Source organism: Protopterus annectens, chromosome 3.part0 (genome assembly GCF_019279795.1).
Source record: "Protopterus annectens isolate FY-2018-M chromosome 3.part0, PAN1.0, whole genome shotgun sequence".
Taxonomy (NCBI): Eukaryota; Metazoa; Chordata; order Ceratodontiformes; family Protopteridae; genus Protopterus; species Protopterus annectens.
The window spans coordinates 1,293,485,772-1,293,505,308 of NC_056731.1; positions in this window are offsets into that span (position 1 = coordinate 1,293,485,772).

Consider the following 19,537-nt stretch of genomic DNA (forward strand, 5'->3'; position numbering starts at 1 on the left):
GCCATATTTTGCAAGTGCTGTAGATGTTATTCACTATATAGGTACCTTGGGACACTCCACAACCTATAAGCTCTGTGGTGTGTGCGGTAACTGCATAACACTATAATACCAATAACCACATAACTAGGGGTTCTAATATGAGTCCTGGCAAATGTGTGTATGTGTGTGTGTGTGTGTGTGTGTGTGTGTGTGTGTGTGTGTGTGTGTGTGTGTGTGTGTATTATAGTGTGTATATGTGTAGGTTACAGTATTTTGTGGCCTCTCTCACCAAATATATCACCCGTTGTCATAATTTGCAAGGACCGGTGATGTCCCTCACCTTAGAAGTACTTTGGACAAGTGTCACCCCATAACCTCCATGGTGCATGTGATAAATGCGTAACAATGTAGTAACAATAAATAGACAGATAGGGCTTCTAATCTCAGTTCTGGCAAATGTGTGTGAGAGAAGAGTATCTTATGTGTTTGTGTGCGAATAACATCCATTGGATGGAAATGGATTCATATTTTATGCCACGGTACACACAGTACACATTCCTAAGTCTACTGTATGAGGTCCGCTATTCACATCAACCATAGTGGTATTTGTAGACACTCTTCAGCCCTATACACCCTGTACAACAGTATGGAATAGTATGATACGAATAACAAGATAGGTTAATTTGCTAATGTCAGTACTGGCAAGTGTGTGTGTGTGTGTGTGTGTGTGTGTGTGTGTGTGTGTGTGTGTGTGTGTGTGTGTGTGTGTGTGTGTGTTTGTGTGTGTGCACATCGGTGTGTATAGCAGTGGCTATGAGTGTGTAGACTTGTAGGCAACACTATTATGAGTGCTCTCACACCCAGTACAGTCACCATTGCCATACACCACAAGGCCACATGATGTTATTCACCTTACTGGTACCTTTTAGCACTCATTACTCATAGTCCTGTTCCACCTGCAATAACCGCATAATAGTGTGGTACCACAACTTGATGGGTAGGGGTTCCAAACACAACACTGGCAACTGTGATCCCGTGCATGCATGTGTGTGTGTGTGTGTGTGTGTGTGTGTGTGTGTATGTGTGTGTGTGTGAACAGTATTCTTTGAATGTTTGGTCGACATAATATCCTCTGGGGTTGAGGGCATTAGCAACCTGAGGTGTGTTCCACAAACTACACTTACCATTGTCCTCTATACTAGAGCTGATGTTAACCACCACAGACTGAGATACAATCCCTCAGCCCTATAAGCTCTGAGGCACATGCAAGAACTGTTACACAGACCTGGGAAATGTGTGCAGATACAGCTGTACCCCAATAATGATGTGGTCGACATGTTACTACACTGTCAAACCCCTTGCTGGTGATGTCTGCAGGGCCACATCCTGCTGACACACACACAGATACCTGGAACACAAACAGAATACAGCATGTGAGGACACAATCGCTTAGTGTTACTAACACCAATAATGCATCATGGCTGAAAAGGTACACACACACTCTCTGATGTGTAACCATTACAAATGCCAGATGACAGCACCTTACACAGCATTAAATTGCTGCACTCTACTAAAGTTATCCTGTGCATCAGACCCATATAAGCATGTCCCTGTATCGATAGTATGGATGGCATGGATGTGGCACAGGTATCATCATATGCACAGGGTGCTGTGTGGGTTTGCCAGAAGCCTAGGCTGGGCCACACGGTTGACATCATGTGCATGTGTTTGGGAGGTGTTCATTAAATGGGCAGTGCAAGGGTGGTGTGTGTGTGTGTGTGTGTGTGTGTGTGTGTGTGTGTGTGTGTGTGTGTGTGTGCGTGTGTGTGTGTGTGTGTGTGTGTGTGTGTGTGTGTGTGTGTGTGTGTGTGTGTGTGTGTGTGTGTAGGTTACTTTTCTGTTGATGATGTGTGTGTTTGTATGCACACAGTCACACCATGCAGGCACCCTACACAGGGGTATTTTGGACAGGTGTGGGCCGTCCATGTCAGGGTGCACAGTTCACTATCTCTGGCCAGGGACAGTGGAACTGGGCCTGCCAAGGGTATCACTGGCACCACCAGGGCCGAGTTCAGATGCAGTACTAATCCCCGCTGGTGACTGCTGCCTGCTGAATCTGCATCCCTGTTGAGACCAGCCAGGATCACAATCCCATGGGCTGCTGTGTCATTGCATGGACAGCACACCCCTTCAGTAGTGCTGGTGGTACTGTCAGCATGGGAATGTGATGGTGCACAGCCACGTAGACCCTCAGCTGATTGTGGTGCTGCCCTACAGCCACATGGCTGCTGACCAGCATCCACCAAATGCTCAAGCACAGATATTCCACTGTCAAGGAGTGCCAACATCTCCCCCCACCATCTAGCCATGACCAGAGTATGCTCACAGATAAATGCAGTGAGGTCATATTGCCACAGACACCTAGGACGTACTCACCCATGACCTTGCATATATGTCTGGTATTACATTCATTGCATGCATGTGCCCTCATGACAGCCTGAAACATGCATCTGGTGACTGCTGCCATGGCACTTGCAACAGAGGCATGATGGGCTGCAATCCTCCTCTGAGCACCCCTGCCCATTTTTCTGTGTGGGATCTCACCAGCACTATTGCTATGGTTAGTGTCTTCACCCTAACCTGCCATAGTCACCACAGTAGACTGTTCCATGCCACAAGCCCCCAACTGTCCATTATCTGTGGCCACTGGTGACGTGGTATGTGTGGGCATTGTAACTGTGTGTGGGGATGGGGTTGACAATAGTGGGATGCCAACCAATGGCACAGTATCATCCCCTGACAACACCACCTGTGCCTCAATATGAGTATCATCATGGTCAGGTTCTGCAGAGACACTGACATCAATATCAGAGTAGGAGGGACTGCAGCCACCATGTCCAACTCTGAGGGAAAAACAACATATGAAAATTACTACTGGCACTATAAGATTTGCTGGTATACACACACACACACACACACACACACACACACACACACACACACACACACACACACACACACACACAGATGAGGTGCCTCAAAGGCATTACACAGACCTCACATTAGCCAACTGGGGGCATTTATGACACACAGTCGGACAATAACATACACACTCTGGACAGACCCTCAGCATCATGCAGTGCAGCCCTTTCCAATTACCGTTACTACTAATATACTCCTCCGGGATACGTGATTGGTGTTAGTAGGTGATTGCCCTTCACCTAGCACATGCTGCACCCATGTAAACTATTGCTGTTCACCTGTATAGCACTGTAGCAACTCCTACAGAACATACCCCCCCGACTGTACATGATTTCAATGAATGTCTACATGTGTGGCTCATATGTTTGTTGTGCTCCTCATAACTCCTGTGTTTGTCTGATACATTACTGGATTGACCTGTGGATTGGTGTAACTAAGTAATGTCTTAATTGGAGGTGCAGGCTGCATAACCTGCAGTGTATGTATTTTAAAACAAAGCTGGTTACTCAAACAACTTCCCAAGCTTACAGTGGATATAGTAAGTGTACACACACCTGTTAACATGCCAGGTTTTTGTGATATATTACATGAGACCTCAGAAATTAGGTCATAAAACTGCCATCATTTCACATGACATATGACTTGTGCAATCCAACTGAAGAACATACACATCAGTTACAGCTAACATCTGTAACTGAAATAGGTACAATAGGCTGGTTGCATAAGTGTGCATACCCTTAAAGTAATACTCTGTTAAAGCAACTTTTGATTTAATCACAGCATGCAGTCATATTGGGAAGGTGTCTATCAGCACGGCACATCTTGTCTTGCCAATGTTCTCACACTTTCCCTTGCAAAACACCTCCAACTATGTCAGATTGCAGGGCCATCCCATGTGCACTGCCTCTTCAGGTCACCCTGCATATATCCTATTGGATGTAGGTGTGGGATCTGATGCGGCCAGTGCAGAACATTGCATGTGTTCTGGTGAAGCCATCCTTTTATTGATATAGATGTATGGTTTGGGCCATTTTTGTGTGGAAAGATGGACTTCCTCACCATCCACAGCTATGTGGCAGACACCAGAATATTTTTGAGCCACAGGGGACCAGTGTTTGGAACAGTTCATAATCACCTCTAACTTGGCTACAGCCCCAGTTACAGAATGTGAACAGCAACCCCAAAGCAGGACACTGCCATCACCATGCTTCACTGTGGGGGTGTTGTTGTTGTGGTGATGTGCAGTGTTAATATTGCACCAAACACACCTGTCAGAATTGTGGCCAAAGAGTACAACCATGGTCCCATATTACCATAACACATTTTCCCACTTGCTTTTTGGAGATCTGATGCATTGTTTTCAGTCTTTCACCAGGCCTGGATAATGTTTGGTGTGAGGAACTTCTGCCATCTTCCAACCCTACCCTATAGACAGGACATATGAAGACCATGGAAGGTTGTTGTGACATGCAGTACACACCCAGTACTTGCTGGAGATTCCTACTACTCCTTTACTGTTACTGTAGGGCTCCTGGCAACCTCTCTGGCCAGTTCTGGTCTTGTATTCTCATAGACTTTGGTGGGATGTCCACTCCTTTGCAATGTAGCCACATATTTTCACCAGCTTTTGATAACTGTCTGCACTGTGTTCCATGGTATGTGCAATGCTGTGGAAATGTTTTGGTACCCTTCTCCAGGCCGATACATCTCAAACATGTGGTCCCTTAGCAGCTTCGTCTGCCCTATGTGAACCATGGCTGTTGCTATAGCAAGCAACTGGGTATATGTCATGATAATCCTGGTAGGACAGCTGGCCATTAGATGCTGTTAATCAAAGAGTCTCTGTAATTGATGGCTGTTGTGTACCCAATAAGATGTACTTCTGTAGTTATATCAAAAGCTGCCTCAACAGAGTACTAGCTTCAGCCTGTGCACACGTATGCATCTAGGTTGTTGTTATGTGTCATTATTGTTCCCCTAATAGATTTGTTTGCTATACAGTTGAATTGTACAGGTTATAGGTCACATGAAAGGTTGGCTGTATTTTGAGTTTGTCTATTCTGCTCTCATTTTCGTATATCACACATATCTGACATTCTAACAGGTGTGTACACCATTTATATGCACTCTATATCACTAATTTCTACAATATGACCCTAGTTTTGGGCCTTTGTCCCCCCATTTTGTCAGTCTTGGTCCAGGTATCCAGCAATGACAGGTTGTGAAGTATGCTACAGATATGTGACATCTCCTAGAAATAGGCCCCTGTCATGACCACCGTGATGCAATGCAGTAAACATCACCACAGGTGAACATGCAGATATTGCCAAATGGCTGAGTGTAACAGTTGTGTGCATGGTCACATGCATTACCTTTAGCATGCCTGCGGTACTGGTGAGCTACAACAGGGAAACCCCATACTTACTGGGTTCAGGCTGCTGTCCCATGTGCAGACCAGAAGGACCTATGTAGTTGTGAGGGAGAGGTATTGTCAGCAGATTCACATTAGGCATTGGCACAAAATGAATGCTACATTTCTGCACAGGTACAGTACACACTATGATATTACACAGTTTGCTGTCCTTCACAATAGATGTGCACCTGTGTGCATTACTACACCCCACCCATTAATTCATTTTGCACTGACATATGCACATATGCATCTAGAGACTCTGCAGTAGACAGTTTAAATGATACCTCTTTACATTGATGTGCACTTTGGCCTTACCTGGATATTTCTCACTTATTGCCTGGGTGCCACCCACCTACACAACTGCTGTTTCCCGTGTTTGAGTTTGTGTGGGGGCTACCCCAAGGTTGGCAAGAAGCTCCTTGGTTGTCGTAAGTGGTGCCTGTGTGGCTGGACCCCTCCCTACAGCAGCAGCCCTTTGCCAAGCATGAAGTATCAGGTCAGTTGCTCTATGCCTGAAATGAATGTATATGCGTCCATGGTGGCTGAACATGTTCACTCTGTGGATGATCTCACCCGACAGAGCAGTGAACTCCTGCAGATTTTGGCAGCTACGGCCAGAAAGGATGGCATAGTTTAAGTTTACAGCTGTAGTGATGGTTGCTGTATCCACATTGGTATAAGGCTGTTGCCACTGCATGGCACCTGGAAGACATAGACAGGGAAACACATCACAGGACCTCCGACATTGCCCAGAGTTCTTTACAAAGCCAGAACATGCAAATGGACTATCATTAGCCACCACTTACAAATGCATCATACTCCTGTACCTGGCAGCACTGTATGAACATGCATTGTACTCCTGGTCCTGATGTGTCATGTTCCCCCCAATGAGGGCCAGTACATTGCATAAACCAACATTCATCATTCACATTTGTGTAGAGGGATGAAAGTGGCCATGTTCTTTGCAGATGGGATGTCAATGGTGCTCAGGCTTTGCTTGCATACAGTGTGTAATGGAGCTGGAAGCATATGCCTGGGTTCATGTAGGATGCAGACAGGAATGTTATCAGGCCCCAAGGGGACTTGCTTTTGTTACCTTTGATTAGGCAGTTTGCACCTGATCCATGATGATGAGGGGAGGGGTGCATGTGCTGTGTATATCCACCTATACTTATGGTGATCTGGGGGGTGATGTTTGTCCTAAACCTGTCTGAGAGAGGTTGGCTGTAGCTATGGTGTGTGTATATATATGTGCTGTGACTGACCACCATTACAGGGTGGGGTGGGTTGGTGCCTGCAGATATATGTGAAGATGGCCTTATGATTGCCATTATTGGATGTGTCCAATTTGTACTCATAGTTAGCCTTACAGTAATCCACATGTGACCTAATATGCTCATTCAGACAAAGGTTGACATGCCACCCAGTTGGCGCCTGCCACAAATCTGCCCTGTACAACCAATATAGCATCACATTATGTGCTTTGTGCATTGCTGACGTCCAGCAAAGGGGTTTTCTCTACTTTGGTGGAGACAGGTTTTACAAGTAAGGTATTGCTGAGGCCATACAACTATGTGGGTGGCCATATATCTGTTTGTAGTAGGCATGGACACAGGGTCAGAACACAGTTGGCCACCTCTACAATTTCAGTGTGATACCCAAGCTTATTATACTACCCATGTCTGTGTCAGGCAACGCCACAACCAGTAGCTGTAGAGGTGTAACTCTGTTGGATGCACAGAAACTAAGATTACACATGTGTACAGCATGTACAGCTTATTCACCTGACTTTTTGCATCCCATATCAGTTGTTAAGAAGCAGCCAGGTACACCTACCCATACATAGATATGCACAGGTAATACCTAGGTTCATAGGTTCATAGGTTCATACTAGGCTATCTGCCCAAGGGCATTTAGGCCCTAGCCCATTCTTATGTGCATGTACCCGCCCTTGTTCCACATAAAACTATGCCTCATTTTTCTGTGCCACCTCCTCCAGCACGTGATATAGTAATCCCTGGGTAGGTTATCTCCCATCCATTGGTTCTACCAAGGGATCTAGATTTTTGAGGTGGTAGCATCTTCATGCTAGCTACCGTTGACATTTTTGTATATATGAGCAGTCTCTGTCTGATGAATGAGTCCCGCCATGAGTTTGATTAGAGCTGTGTCAACGTGTCAGATCTCCAGCGCCTCCCTCATATTTTTGAGGGATTTTTAGGTTTTTGGTATGGAATATATGTCAACCCTGGGTCAGACATATGAGCACAGGTCACAGATGAGCAAGGCTCTGGAGTACTCACAGAGCTGAGAATGGTGATGAGTGCTTTCAGTCGGGACCTTTGAGACCTTTTTTTCTTTGGTTTCATGATTTGGTGGGCGATATAGAAGGTTTTCAAGCTGCAGCAGGTGTCTGAGTGTCAAATGATAGGCTCAGGTCAACTTGGGTCAATAGATCCCTGATGCGATTGACCTCCTCAGTGGATTGTGATCCCTTCATGATCAGGTGGGGTAATGAAGGTTTTCCTGTATGACTAGCAATTTTGGTGTAGAACTAAAAGGCCAACATGACTGTCAAGTTATGGCCCCTGATGACTTTTTCTGGAGGATATGGATTGACAATTCTTTTTCGACTATGGCGTAACCTTGTTTTCCATCACGGGTAAGCGTCATCATTTCACATTTTTTGTGTTGCACATACTTCAGAAGCTCTGGCACCAGTTATCCATTTCCAGGACTGATTCCTGAGGATATCACCACTTGGCGGAATTTTTTGCTGAAGACTTGTGCAGTGACAACTCTCTGACCAACCCTCTGTGCTCAGCAGCTTGTTTGCAAAGTCCTTTGTGATGTGTAAGGTTTACAAGAAAGCTGATGAGACACTCCTACCAGACACACCACTTGTGGGACATGGCTCCAGACATGCCAGGTCTCCAACTGCTGTATGGAGTTCTGTCACTTAGTGTCCAACCAAGCCACTGTGTCAGTTTGAAAGTCAACCAAGTTTAGAGATGTTTTCTGCCTTTGAATGTGATAAACTGGGTAAGATCAAGGCCTTAGGCTGGTAGCAGGTTTTTTTATGAGTTCCATTATCATCCTCTCCATCCCTGGCCAGATAAGGCTTAGTGAGGAGTAATGGGGTTTTGACAAAGCCAGCTGTTAGGCACAGGAAAACTGGGTAAGGACACAGTGTCTTTATTTAAGAGTTCCATTAGGTTCCCTTCATGGCTTGTGTAGATATGGGCCTGCTGTCCCAACAGATAATTTTTGTCAAGTTGAAGGAAGCTGAGAGCACACAGCCGGGAGGTGGAGAGCCACCTACTTAAGTGTGTTTTGCTTAGTGAGTCAGTTCTCACCTGCTGTGTGGACTGTGTTGAGTTAGACAATCCTCCTGACCCTGCACACAGCCGGGGCCACCCGAGGGTCCATGGATGTTGTGTTTTTGTCAGAGTAGTGGCAGTTAGCAATGTGTGATGTTTTCAAAGTAATTTTTGCTAACTCATTGAATCCTAATGGACAGGTGGGGGAGGTGGGTTCCTCTAGGAATGATAGATATCTAAAAGATGTACTTATGATTGTCTTTAGACTCCTTTCATTTTTTTTGAACTAATTTTGAGCAGATGATTTTTATATCTGAACTTTTCAACATATACTTATAATGCCTCTAGAGTTCTTACCTTTTTTGGATTAGGCTTATTTTTGTAGTAAAATCCTCCTTTTTTGTTGTATTGCTTGTTTATGGTTTTAGTTACCAATTTACCTTTTCTTGCCTTTTGAACAATTTGTCTTAGTTTTGTTTGGCTTCCTGTAGTCTTGTGTGCAGTCTTTGTTAGGTGCTGGTAGAAGGCAGACTGGGGTCCACAGTCTTGGTTGTAGTAGGGAGGTGTAGAAGGGTTTGGGATGTGAGACCACACTAGTCCCATGTGTGTTCCCTGTAGGTGCTGGTAGTTTTCCTGTGTGTTCTTTTTGCATTTAAGTTTGAGTGGATGAATTTACCTCCAGCTGTATTAGTTTATGAGAAGAAGGTGGAAGTGAGCTTTATTTTTCGGTGTTGAACATTTTGATCCCATGGTCGTTTTGACTTTGGTCTCTGCTGGATCTCCTCTTGTGGGGATGGTGACCTTATGTTAGGATTCATTTGAGTGAATGAACTCCAGGAATCTTTGGGTTATGATGTCACATAGTAGTGTTCATGATTGTGGGATGGGTAGTAGTTGTTCCTAGGCATTCTTGTGGTGATGGTGATTTGCTGGGTCAATGTTTTTAGGAAGGCCATGTGAGGAAGTGTTGCAGTGTGAGAGTGGCCTGTAACATGCTTTACCAGGCATTTTAGTCTTGCCTATAGTTAATTGCACCTTTTTGGTGTTTGATGCTCCCGTCGCGTTGCGCATGGCCAGTGGTGGGCGGTATCATTGCACTGTATGGACACCCCCTGCTTCTTAGTGTTATCCGAAGTTTTGGGGGCCAGCACCATGATATGAGGTGTGGGTGGTTAGTTCTGGGGCGCTGAATTTACCTTGTGTTGGGTTCGATTCACCCAGAACCTTATGATATGTTCTCCATATTGATTGTTGGGCAGATTTTCTTGGGTGCATCTTGAGAAGATGTTCTGGCATTGAGCAGTGCTCCCCTTGGATTTTTTCCATTTTGGGCCCTGAGAATTGGTAGGTTTTAGAATTTGAGCCTTGGGGCCCTGGCAAGAGCCTTGCTTGTAAGAGTGAGAGTGAGACTTGGCTTAGAGGGGTGCTGAGTGCAAGCCGTTTCTTGTGTTCCTTAGCGTGTGGTTGGTAACAGGTCCCAGCCAGACAGACAAAAAGTCCCCTTTGAATGAAGAAAAATTTGCCAGGCAGTGGCGTCATCATCAGCAGAATCACAGTATTCCCTCATTGACAAAGCAAAGCCTGGGCCACCATCAAAGGTGGATCACAGACAGACATGGGCTCACATATCACAGCTCCTCGATGTCCCTTGCTTGCGGTCAGGTCATATATTATCACTGTATTTGACACCAGCGTGGACAATGATGTCCCTTTCAACTGTCTGGATCTCCTTACCCAGTCTGGTTATAACCCGTCAGTGTCCACCGCTATGGGTCACCAATGTGGCTTGTGTCCTGGCCAGAGTGGTTGCCTTAAGGCTGGTGACTGTCAGCCACTCTGACAGCTTAGTCTATGTGTTGCGTAATTGCGCTATGTGTGAGACGGAGTGCTTTTGGACAGTGACTTTGTGGTGGCTCTGCTGTGGTGGCTAAGGGTGATCAGAGTCTGACTTATGTCTGCTGTGGAGTATGTGTATGATGTGTTATGTGTTGCATGTGTGTGTGACTGCTGTGATAGTTTGTGTGTGGTTACTTTGGTTGCTGTGTGTCTGGTGTTGCCAGTCCTATGTTGAGTTGTGTAGCTGTGTCTTGTGTGAAGTAGTTGCATCTCTGCATGTATTTGTTGGTGATGTATGGAGTATTGGAAGGATTGTGTGTATGCTCCGTATGTATTGTAGTTGTAGTGGTAGTATTCCCAGGACTCCAGTTTGGCCGTCCTCTTACACTCTCGGCGAATCTTCTGTGGCCAAGTTGTAGATAAAGGAGAGGATAAAGGGACTGTACTGCTGGTATTGTCTCTGGTGTGGCCTATCATAATGAGTGCTTTATCAAGGGGTGAGTTTACTAGCAACAATTTGTAAACATACACAGAGTAGGAATAGTCTACTTGGGAATCAAGTAGAGGAAGTGGGTTCCCATATAGTGGATGCTGGTCTATCAAAGCCGACTAGCTGAGGAAGTAAGTTCTAGGGGGAAAATTTAGAGGTGGAATTACAGATATTAATAGTGTGCAACTTCATTAATAGGAGTATCTTGTTTTCTAGTTAGTGGCAACTCAGCGGCTAAATACGTGCGCGTTTGAGAAAGAGATAGCAGAGGCTGAAAGGGGCTAGGGAATCAACCCAAAACAACCAATGGACTGCTACGAGGAAGCTAGTACTTCACCAGATCAGACAGGCTTAAATTCAGATTATCCCACTTAGCTTTGTTGAAGCAAAACAATAACCTCCTAATAGGCAATGGCTCAGTAACAGGAACTATTCTAGCGCCAGGCTGAAACTTCTGGCTAAACTGCTGGACTCTAGTTCAGCTCCCACCCCAAAACTAAGCATGTTTTATTACTTTCTGGAGAGAACAGGCAACAGCTTCAAAAACACAGCTCAGTGTAAACAAAAGGCGCACTTTGCAAGAGCCCCAAGAAACAAAGTGCAACAATTAGTAACTTAAAAGAGTATAAGCAACATAAAAGAGATAAGGGAAAAGCAAAGTATGAAGATGTCCCTAGAAGGGCGAAATGCAGTCCTTCAGCAAGAGTTTTTGGTTTTAACACAATGCAACAGTGATAAAAAACTTAAAATTTTAAAGTGCCTGTAAATTGAATCCTCTGCAGTAGCCCACGAGGATAATTGCTGACAATTTACAAACTTAGATGTAATGGTTTGTTTTATAGCAGAGGGCTTGGTAGAAAGTCACTAGCCCAAAACGAGAAATGGACTGCTAGTTTCTGCAGGAAACTAAAACAGTGGAAAAAAAGGCTAAATGCTGGAAATTGGTACTGACGGCTGTCTTTAGCCCTTCCTGTAAGGCAATACATTTCTGTTCTATGTCAATATGGCACACTGCAATGACAATCTTGCTGCTCAGTCAGTCATGTAATCCTGTTAGGGAAGGACATCTGTAGGACAATGCACATACATGGTGGGCTATGGGCCACAATTAGTGACACTTTTTTCATATTGCTGTAACATACATATGTCATTTGATAGTGCAGTAGCCTTTGCATTGGCAGACTGTCTGATGCTCATATGGCAGGCAGAGAGGTGAATGTCTAGGTGTGTGGTAGTGTAGGTAGGATCTGTTGATGTTGTGAGTATGACTGGTATGGGGACAGAGCTAGCTGATATGCTGGACAGAAGAAAGGTAGATATATTTTGTGTGCCAGAGACCAGATGGAAGGGGTGTACAGCTGTGTGTATTGGAGTGAGTGGTGACTGGAGCAGATTTCAATGGGCATGTTGGTGAAGGGGACAGAGGGAATGCAGAAGTGATGTGTAGGTATGGTGTTAAGCAAAGGAATGCAGAAATTGAGATGACGGTGGAGTTTACAAGAGAAGTTGGACATGGGTGCAGTGAATACATAGTTTTACAAGACCGAGGTGCATAGGGTGACATACACGAGTGGAGGAAGATGCCCACAGGTGGATTATCTCCTATGTGGGTGGGCCTCTTTGAAGGGGATTGGTAACTGTAAAGCGGTGGTAGGGGAATGCATAGTTAGGCAACATGAAAGATTGGTCTGTGGGATGATGTTGGTGATCATGAAGAGGGGGCGGAGTGTGAGGGCAACACCTCAGATCAAATTGTGGAAACTGAGAAAGGGTGATTGTGAGGTTAAGTTCAGGGAAGAGTTAAGACAGGCAGTAGATGGCAGTGAACAGTTAGCAAATATCTGGGTAACTACATCCAAGCTAGTAAGAGAGATGAGTAAAACGGGGCTTGGTTTGACATCTGCACAGAGGAAGGAGGACAAGGAGACCTGGTGCTGGCATGAAGAAGTACAAGGGAGTATACAGAGAAAGAGGTTGGCCAAGGAGAAGTGGAATTGTCAGACAGATGAAGAATGTAGACAGGTGTATAGGGAGATGGGGTGCATGGCAAAGAGAGTGGTGGCAAAGGCTGAGGATGTGGCATCTGAAGGGTTGTATGTAAGGTTGGACACCAGGGATGGAGAATAGGACCTGTACTAATTGGCTTAACATAGGCATGTAGCTATGAAGGATGTGCAGCAGATAAGGCTGAGAAAGGATAATGGTGGAAGTGAACTCACTAGCAATGTGAGTGTGAGTGTGTCGAGCATGTGGAAACAGTACTCTGATGGGCTATTGAATGAGAGAGATAGAAGGTTGAATGATGTGAGTATGGTGAACCAGAATGTGCAACAGATTATCATGGGGGAAGTAAGGATAGCTATGAAGAGGTTTAAGAATGGAAAGGCTATTGGTCCAGATGACATATCTGTGGAAGCATGGATGTGTTTAGGACAAACGTCAGTGGTCTTTTTAACTGGATTTACTGTAATCTAGGAAAGTGAGAGGATGCGTGAGGAGTGGATAAAATTTGTTTGGGTACTGATTATGAGAAAAATGGTGGTGTGCAGAACTGTAGTAACTACAGAGGGATAACATTGATCAGTCACAGCATGAGATAATGGCAAAGGGTGGTGGAAGCTAGGCTAAGAAGGGAGGTGAGGATTATTGATTAGCAGCATGGTTTCATGCCAGGAAAGAGCTGTACAGATGTGATCTTTGCTCTGAGAGTGTTGATGAGGACATGCAGAGAAGGTCAGATGTAGCTGCATTGTGTCTTTGTGGACTTAGACACAGCATATGACAGGATGCCTAGAGAGGAGTTGTGGTATTGTATGAGGTGGTCAGGAGTGGTAAAGGAATCTGTAAGAATGCTACAGGATATGTACAAGGCTAGTGTGACAGCAGTGAGTTCTGCATTGAGAGTGACAGGTGTGCTTAAGGTGGAGGTGGGAGTACAGCAGGGCTCAGCTATGAGCTTTTTCTTATTTGCAGTGGCGATGGACAGGTTGACAGACATGATCAGACAGGAGTCCCCCTAGACTGTGCTGTTTGCAGATGACATTGTGGTCTGTAGTGAGAGTAGGGAACAGGTTGACGAGACCCTGGAGAGGTGGAGGTATGGTCTAGAGAGGGGAGGAATGATGGTCAGCAGGACTAAAATGGAATATATGTGTGTGAATGGGAGGGAGGATGGAGGAATGGTGAGGATGCAGGGAGTACAGTTTTTAAAGTTGAATAGGTGTAAATACTTGGGAACAACAGTTCAAAGTAATGGTGAGTATGGGGGAGAGGTGAAGATGTGACTACGGGCAGGATGTGGGTGGTGGGGAAGAGTGTTATGTGTGATTTGCGACAGACAAGTACCATTAAGAGTGATAGGGAAGGTCTACAAGGGGTTAGAGAAACCAGCTATCTTATATGGGTTGGAGACATTGGCTTTGAAAAAAGAGGCACAAGTTAGAGCTGGATGTAGCAGAGTTACTGATGGTATGATTTGCACTGGGTGTAGCCTAGCAGTGGCACAGTCAGTATTGTGCAACACATACTCCCGTAGTAGTCATATGTGAGCCATCCTTTCCTGGGGTGACTCAGGGCCCAGGGCTGTGCTGTATGGCGACAATATATCAGTGCAGCATGTGTTGTTGATACATAACATTATTTGAACTTCCTATTTTCCGTGTTTACATGCTCCCTACTACAGTCCACTACAGACTTAATTGTTTGACATAGCTGTGTTTTATTTTCAGTTCATTTGGTATACTCTATCAGTCTCAGTGTGTGTGTGTGTGTGTGTGTGTGTGTGTGTGTGTGTGTGTGTGTGTGTGTGTGTGTGTGTGTCTCTCTCTCTCTCTCTCTGAGACAAATGTAGGATATAAATTTGTTTGTATAGGCAGCATCTTGCCTTTATTAGGTAATGCTCATGAGCAGCTGATGGATTTTGCACCAATTGAAGTCCACCCACTTGCTAATTGCATGTGGAATAGCTGCGGTATCATTTCTATACCCAATAGCATGGAAACACACTCTTATAACTGAGTACTTCATCTGGGTATTGCCCCCCTTTTCCTTGCCTGGAAGGAATACTTCATGGAGGTGTGTGACAAACAGCATCACAGAGTGTAGTTGGGAATACCTATTATAACAAATACTGTGGAGACAGCCCAACAAACTGGGGGAGAATGTTCCAGACATAGGGACAGAATGTAAGTATTGCTGTTATACAGTTGAAGTAATGCTAGTTTGACAGGGTTTGAGTGGATATGGCTGCTCTGCATGAATTTAAGTCTGACAGTGTTATGTGATTGACATAACTCTCAACTGTAGCGCTATCAGCAGACTGGCCAGAGTTTGGACTCTTATATTTGGTGTGTTACTCAAACATTTTCTGGCCTTGGAAATTCAGCAGCATACTCTGAGGATTGCATTCAGTAAATGGTAACATCCATGTGTGTTTCTGCCTTCATATCCCTCAGAACATGTATGTTACAACAACCCTGTAGCACCAGCAACTTTATCAGTTTATGACAGCAATATGTCAATAATGCCCCTGTGTTTGGGCCTCTGCCCCCAAGTATGTCAGGCTTTGTCCAGATGTCATGCTGTAAGAGATGTATAGGTATAGTGCATCATTATATAGTGACTTCATTCCAGATATCATCCCAGTGATGTATCAGACTGCCAGACATGTTACATGTAGAAGGCCTTATATATGAGGACAAAGCCTGGACATTCTGTGGGACTCTATACAGTTGTGAGGACTGTGTATTTCTGGCAGTGGTTGACAGACTATTAGGAATGTGTAGCAGTGTATTGTGAATGTGTTATTTGGCCTGTGTAGGGAGGGTGGTAGATGTAAGTGTTGAGGGTCCTTTTCTATCTGACTTTGCATGCTGCTCCAGCTTCTGGTGTTCTATCAGCTGTATATGTTTGCAGGGACAGACTAAGACATGTCCCATACCACAGTCAGGAATCAGACTACACTGTGAATTGGGCCAGTATATATAGGGGTAGTGTGTGAGTTGCAAACATGCTGATAATTTTGTTTACACTATCCATATACTCTACTGTTCCTGTGGCATACCAGTATGCCACTTTGAATGTGGTGAGATTGGTTCTGGGTATACACTTTCATGCTGGTGTCTGTTGGTTAGTTCTGTTACATCACTGTAGTGCCTGTAGTGTAATGCCTGATATATTTGCAATTACATGTGTATTGCACCATAGCAAAATTGGGTTTGTGTTGTGTCAGTCTACCTGTAGTTTAAACAGTGCTTGGTGACATGCCTAGCAGCTCAGTGTAGTTTCCCTACTGTGATGTTATATCCTGAAATTTATCAGATGTACTGTTGAATGGACCCATACGTGTTGTTTATGTCTGACATTAGTGGGATGATGTGAAGATTTATGTCAGTGAGTAGTGGGTAGTAATTTTGTTTTGGACTTGGGCTATTCCAGTCAATATATGGTACAACAGACAGGAGGGTGTTACTGCATCAACTGTGTCACCTTATCTACTCCATTATTTGGGATATGTTCCCAGTTTCATGGCTTTACAACCCCCCCCGTCAGGCTTGGTCCAGATTTGTTGCACTAAGGGGTTCTGAGCATACCTGTCAACTGGCCAGATTGTTTCAGACTGTCCAGGATTAATGCTCATATGTATGTTCTGTTCCACATTTTCTGTGGTAAATCACTATGATGATGTGAGGATTTCTGTCAGTACATGATGACATACATTTCAGTTTCAGAACTCACATCCTTCTGAACATGTATGCTGACATGATCCCTGTTACTGTAGGAACAGTCTACATTTATAACTGCAGGTCTTACATTATGTCCCTGGTCTTGGCCCATTGTCCTCCCATTTTGACAGCCTTTGTCCAGAATTTTTGCACTAAGAGGTGTAGAGGTATGGTGCTGGGTATGACTCCACTACAAGTTATGGACACATATATATATGATTCCTCAGTGTTTGTATCCTACTATTTTGTACCTGTATTGAATGATATATTTAAAAAAACAGCATGCATCATTATAGCGAAGATGGTGCAGTGGTAGGTTGCTCTGAATATGGTGTACAGGGTCCTGGGTCCATGACTTGGCAGGGCTGATTATTTTGTTGCTGGACAGAACAGTGCTTGATGGAGACAGGGTGATTAAGGCAGTTTAAAGCAGTTGTAAGCGGGTTTATGCAGGCTTACTCAATGCTAAGTGATGCCAACACACAGTTAAACAGGAAACTGCTTAATCTGTGTAGGCATCACTTAGCATCATGCAAACTCGGTTACTGATGGTTACAGCTGCTTACTCCCGCTTACTCTGCATTAATTTCTTTAAAAGAAAAGAAAAAAGGGGTGATTGGAATGTGGTGAAAAAGGGGGCACACAAAGGAAAAAACAATATAAAAGATAGCTAGGGATGTGCAGGACGAGTGTAGGGAAGGTCCATAGCTGTCCACTTCTGATACAGCAACAGCTGTTCATTTGTACAGAATTTGGAGGTAAATTTGGACACCCAAACCTCTGAGAGAGGGGTGAGGACAACAGTAATATGTTATTAAGCCAATTAGACCAGATTACATGTGTCCAGTGGACACATACAAAATGGACAGCTATGTATGGGGCGACTTTTTTTGTGGGAACAGATTGCCATTTTTTTATAAAGTGAGAGTGGGATGTTGGGGAAGGATAGTAGGTATATTTGGGGAGGTAGGCTGGGTAGGAAGACAGACAAGACAGACAAGACAGCAGACAGAGGCGGTATATGACACATGTGGGGGTAAACACCTTGGATGGGGAGGGTGTTTGGGTATCGGATGCCCACGAGCCCCCAAACGGATACAGAGGGACTGAGATCTCCACCCATGGACAGTCACCACTGCACCTTCACGGCCCCAAAGGTGGCTGTGCTGGGGGCTGAGCAGGAAGGGCAGGTTGACCCTCAATATGTGCCACATGGCCCTCAAGCTTGCGTAGCTGATCTCCGAACTCTTTTCAAAGCTCGCTACTCACCAATCCTCGGACCTGACTTTGGGTGACAGTGTCATCTCTGCGTCCGCTCCCAGGAGGGGACGGGCCCCATCCCCTGAGGTGGTTCCACCCAAAAGTGGTGCAGGACCAGCAGACAAGGAGATCTGGGATTGGGTCCCAGATGTGCTGTGGCCCAGTGCCAAGGCCATTTAAGGTGGGGACAGGCGGCTCCACTGGGATCAGCCTTCCCAGACATGCTATGTTGTTGCAGTTTTATAACATATGTTGGTTAGTCACAAAAAACACATTCCTGGATTAGTTATAACAGCATGCATGGGTGTTCCCATTAACCCAAAACAACAGATTTGGAACAGTTGCATAGCAGACAGAACACATGCATATATAGAACCACATTGGCCATTATAACGGCATGCAGGTTACATTGATAGCAACAGGTCACTAATGATAGTATTTGAACAGGGAACATTAATAGTCAAACATTTACATATTTGTAGAACAATTGGACACATGTCCCAACAGTAGGTTTGGTGGAAAACATACCCATTGATTTATGTGTTTAGATTATTGGTGAAGATTGAATGGGGGAGAGAGGGAGATGTCAATTAACAACTGTATAGGCTTCAATTGCTCACAACTTTAATGATCATTGCTCTAATCATTACTCTCTATGTATTACCTGTCTTTACATCAACCTATGGCCCTGGGTTGGGCAGTGGGATGTTTGTGCACAGTGTGTAATAACAGCCTGCTTACAGCTAATGTATACCTTTTCTTACCTGGCAGACTTGTGGAGACAATTTCTGTTAACACTACCTGACTGTTTCTACCCATATTCAGATAGTCAGGGTTACACTCATACTGTGTGTGTGCTAGAGCCATACTCTGCCTTGAATTCTATCGGTCACCTTGGGTGTTGGCAGCAGTGATCAATAGCTGTGACTGTGTCACACTTGAAGGACATTTCTTGGAGGAGACTACTTGGTGTATGTACTTATCTTGTTCTCATTTGCAGTCTTAGGGTTGGACAGTGGGTGTTTTACACAGTGTATAAGTACAGCCTTCTTACAGCTGAGATATACTTTTCTTACTTGGCAGACATGTGGAGGAAATTTCTGTTAACACTACATGACTGTTTCTACACATATTCACATATTTCTGTGTAAAATTACACATACAGCTTACTACCTCTTCTGGGATTCGAACCGTGCTTGTTTGTGCAAAAAATACACCGATTTTGTGTTTTGTCAGAATGAGCTAGTGAGAAACTGCTGTTTCTTATTTCACTGTTTTCTACCTAATACTCTCTTGATTGTACAATTTGCCCTTGTAATTTTGACATTCATGCATGGCAGATAGTTCTTATAATGTGTATTCATACTTTAACATAGCACAGTCTGGAAAACACTGCTTAACACAACATTACTATTCAGTTATCAGATCTTGGTGCATGGAACATTTCATATAATTAATCTCCTGTTTTACAACTCCACAATCTTTGTCAGATGAGCCTTGATTATTTAATGCTTTCAGAGCTATAGCTGCTGTG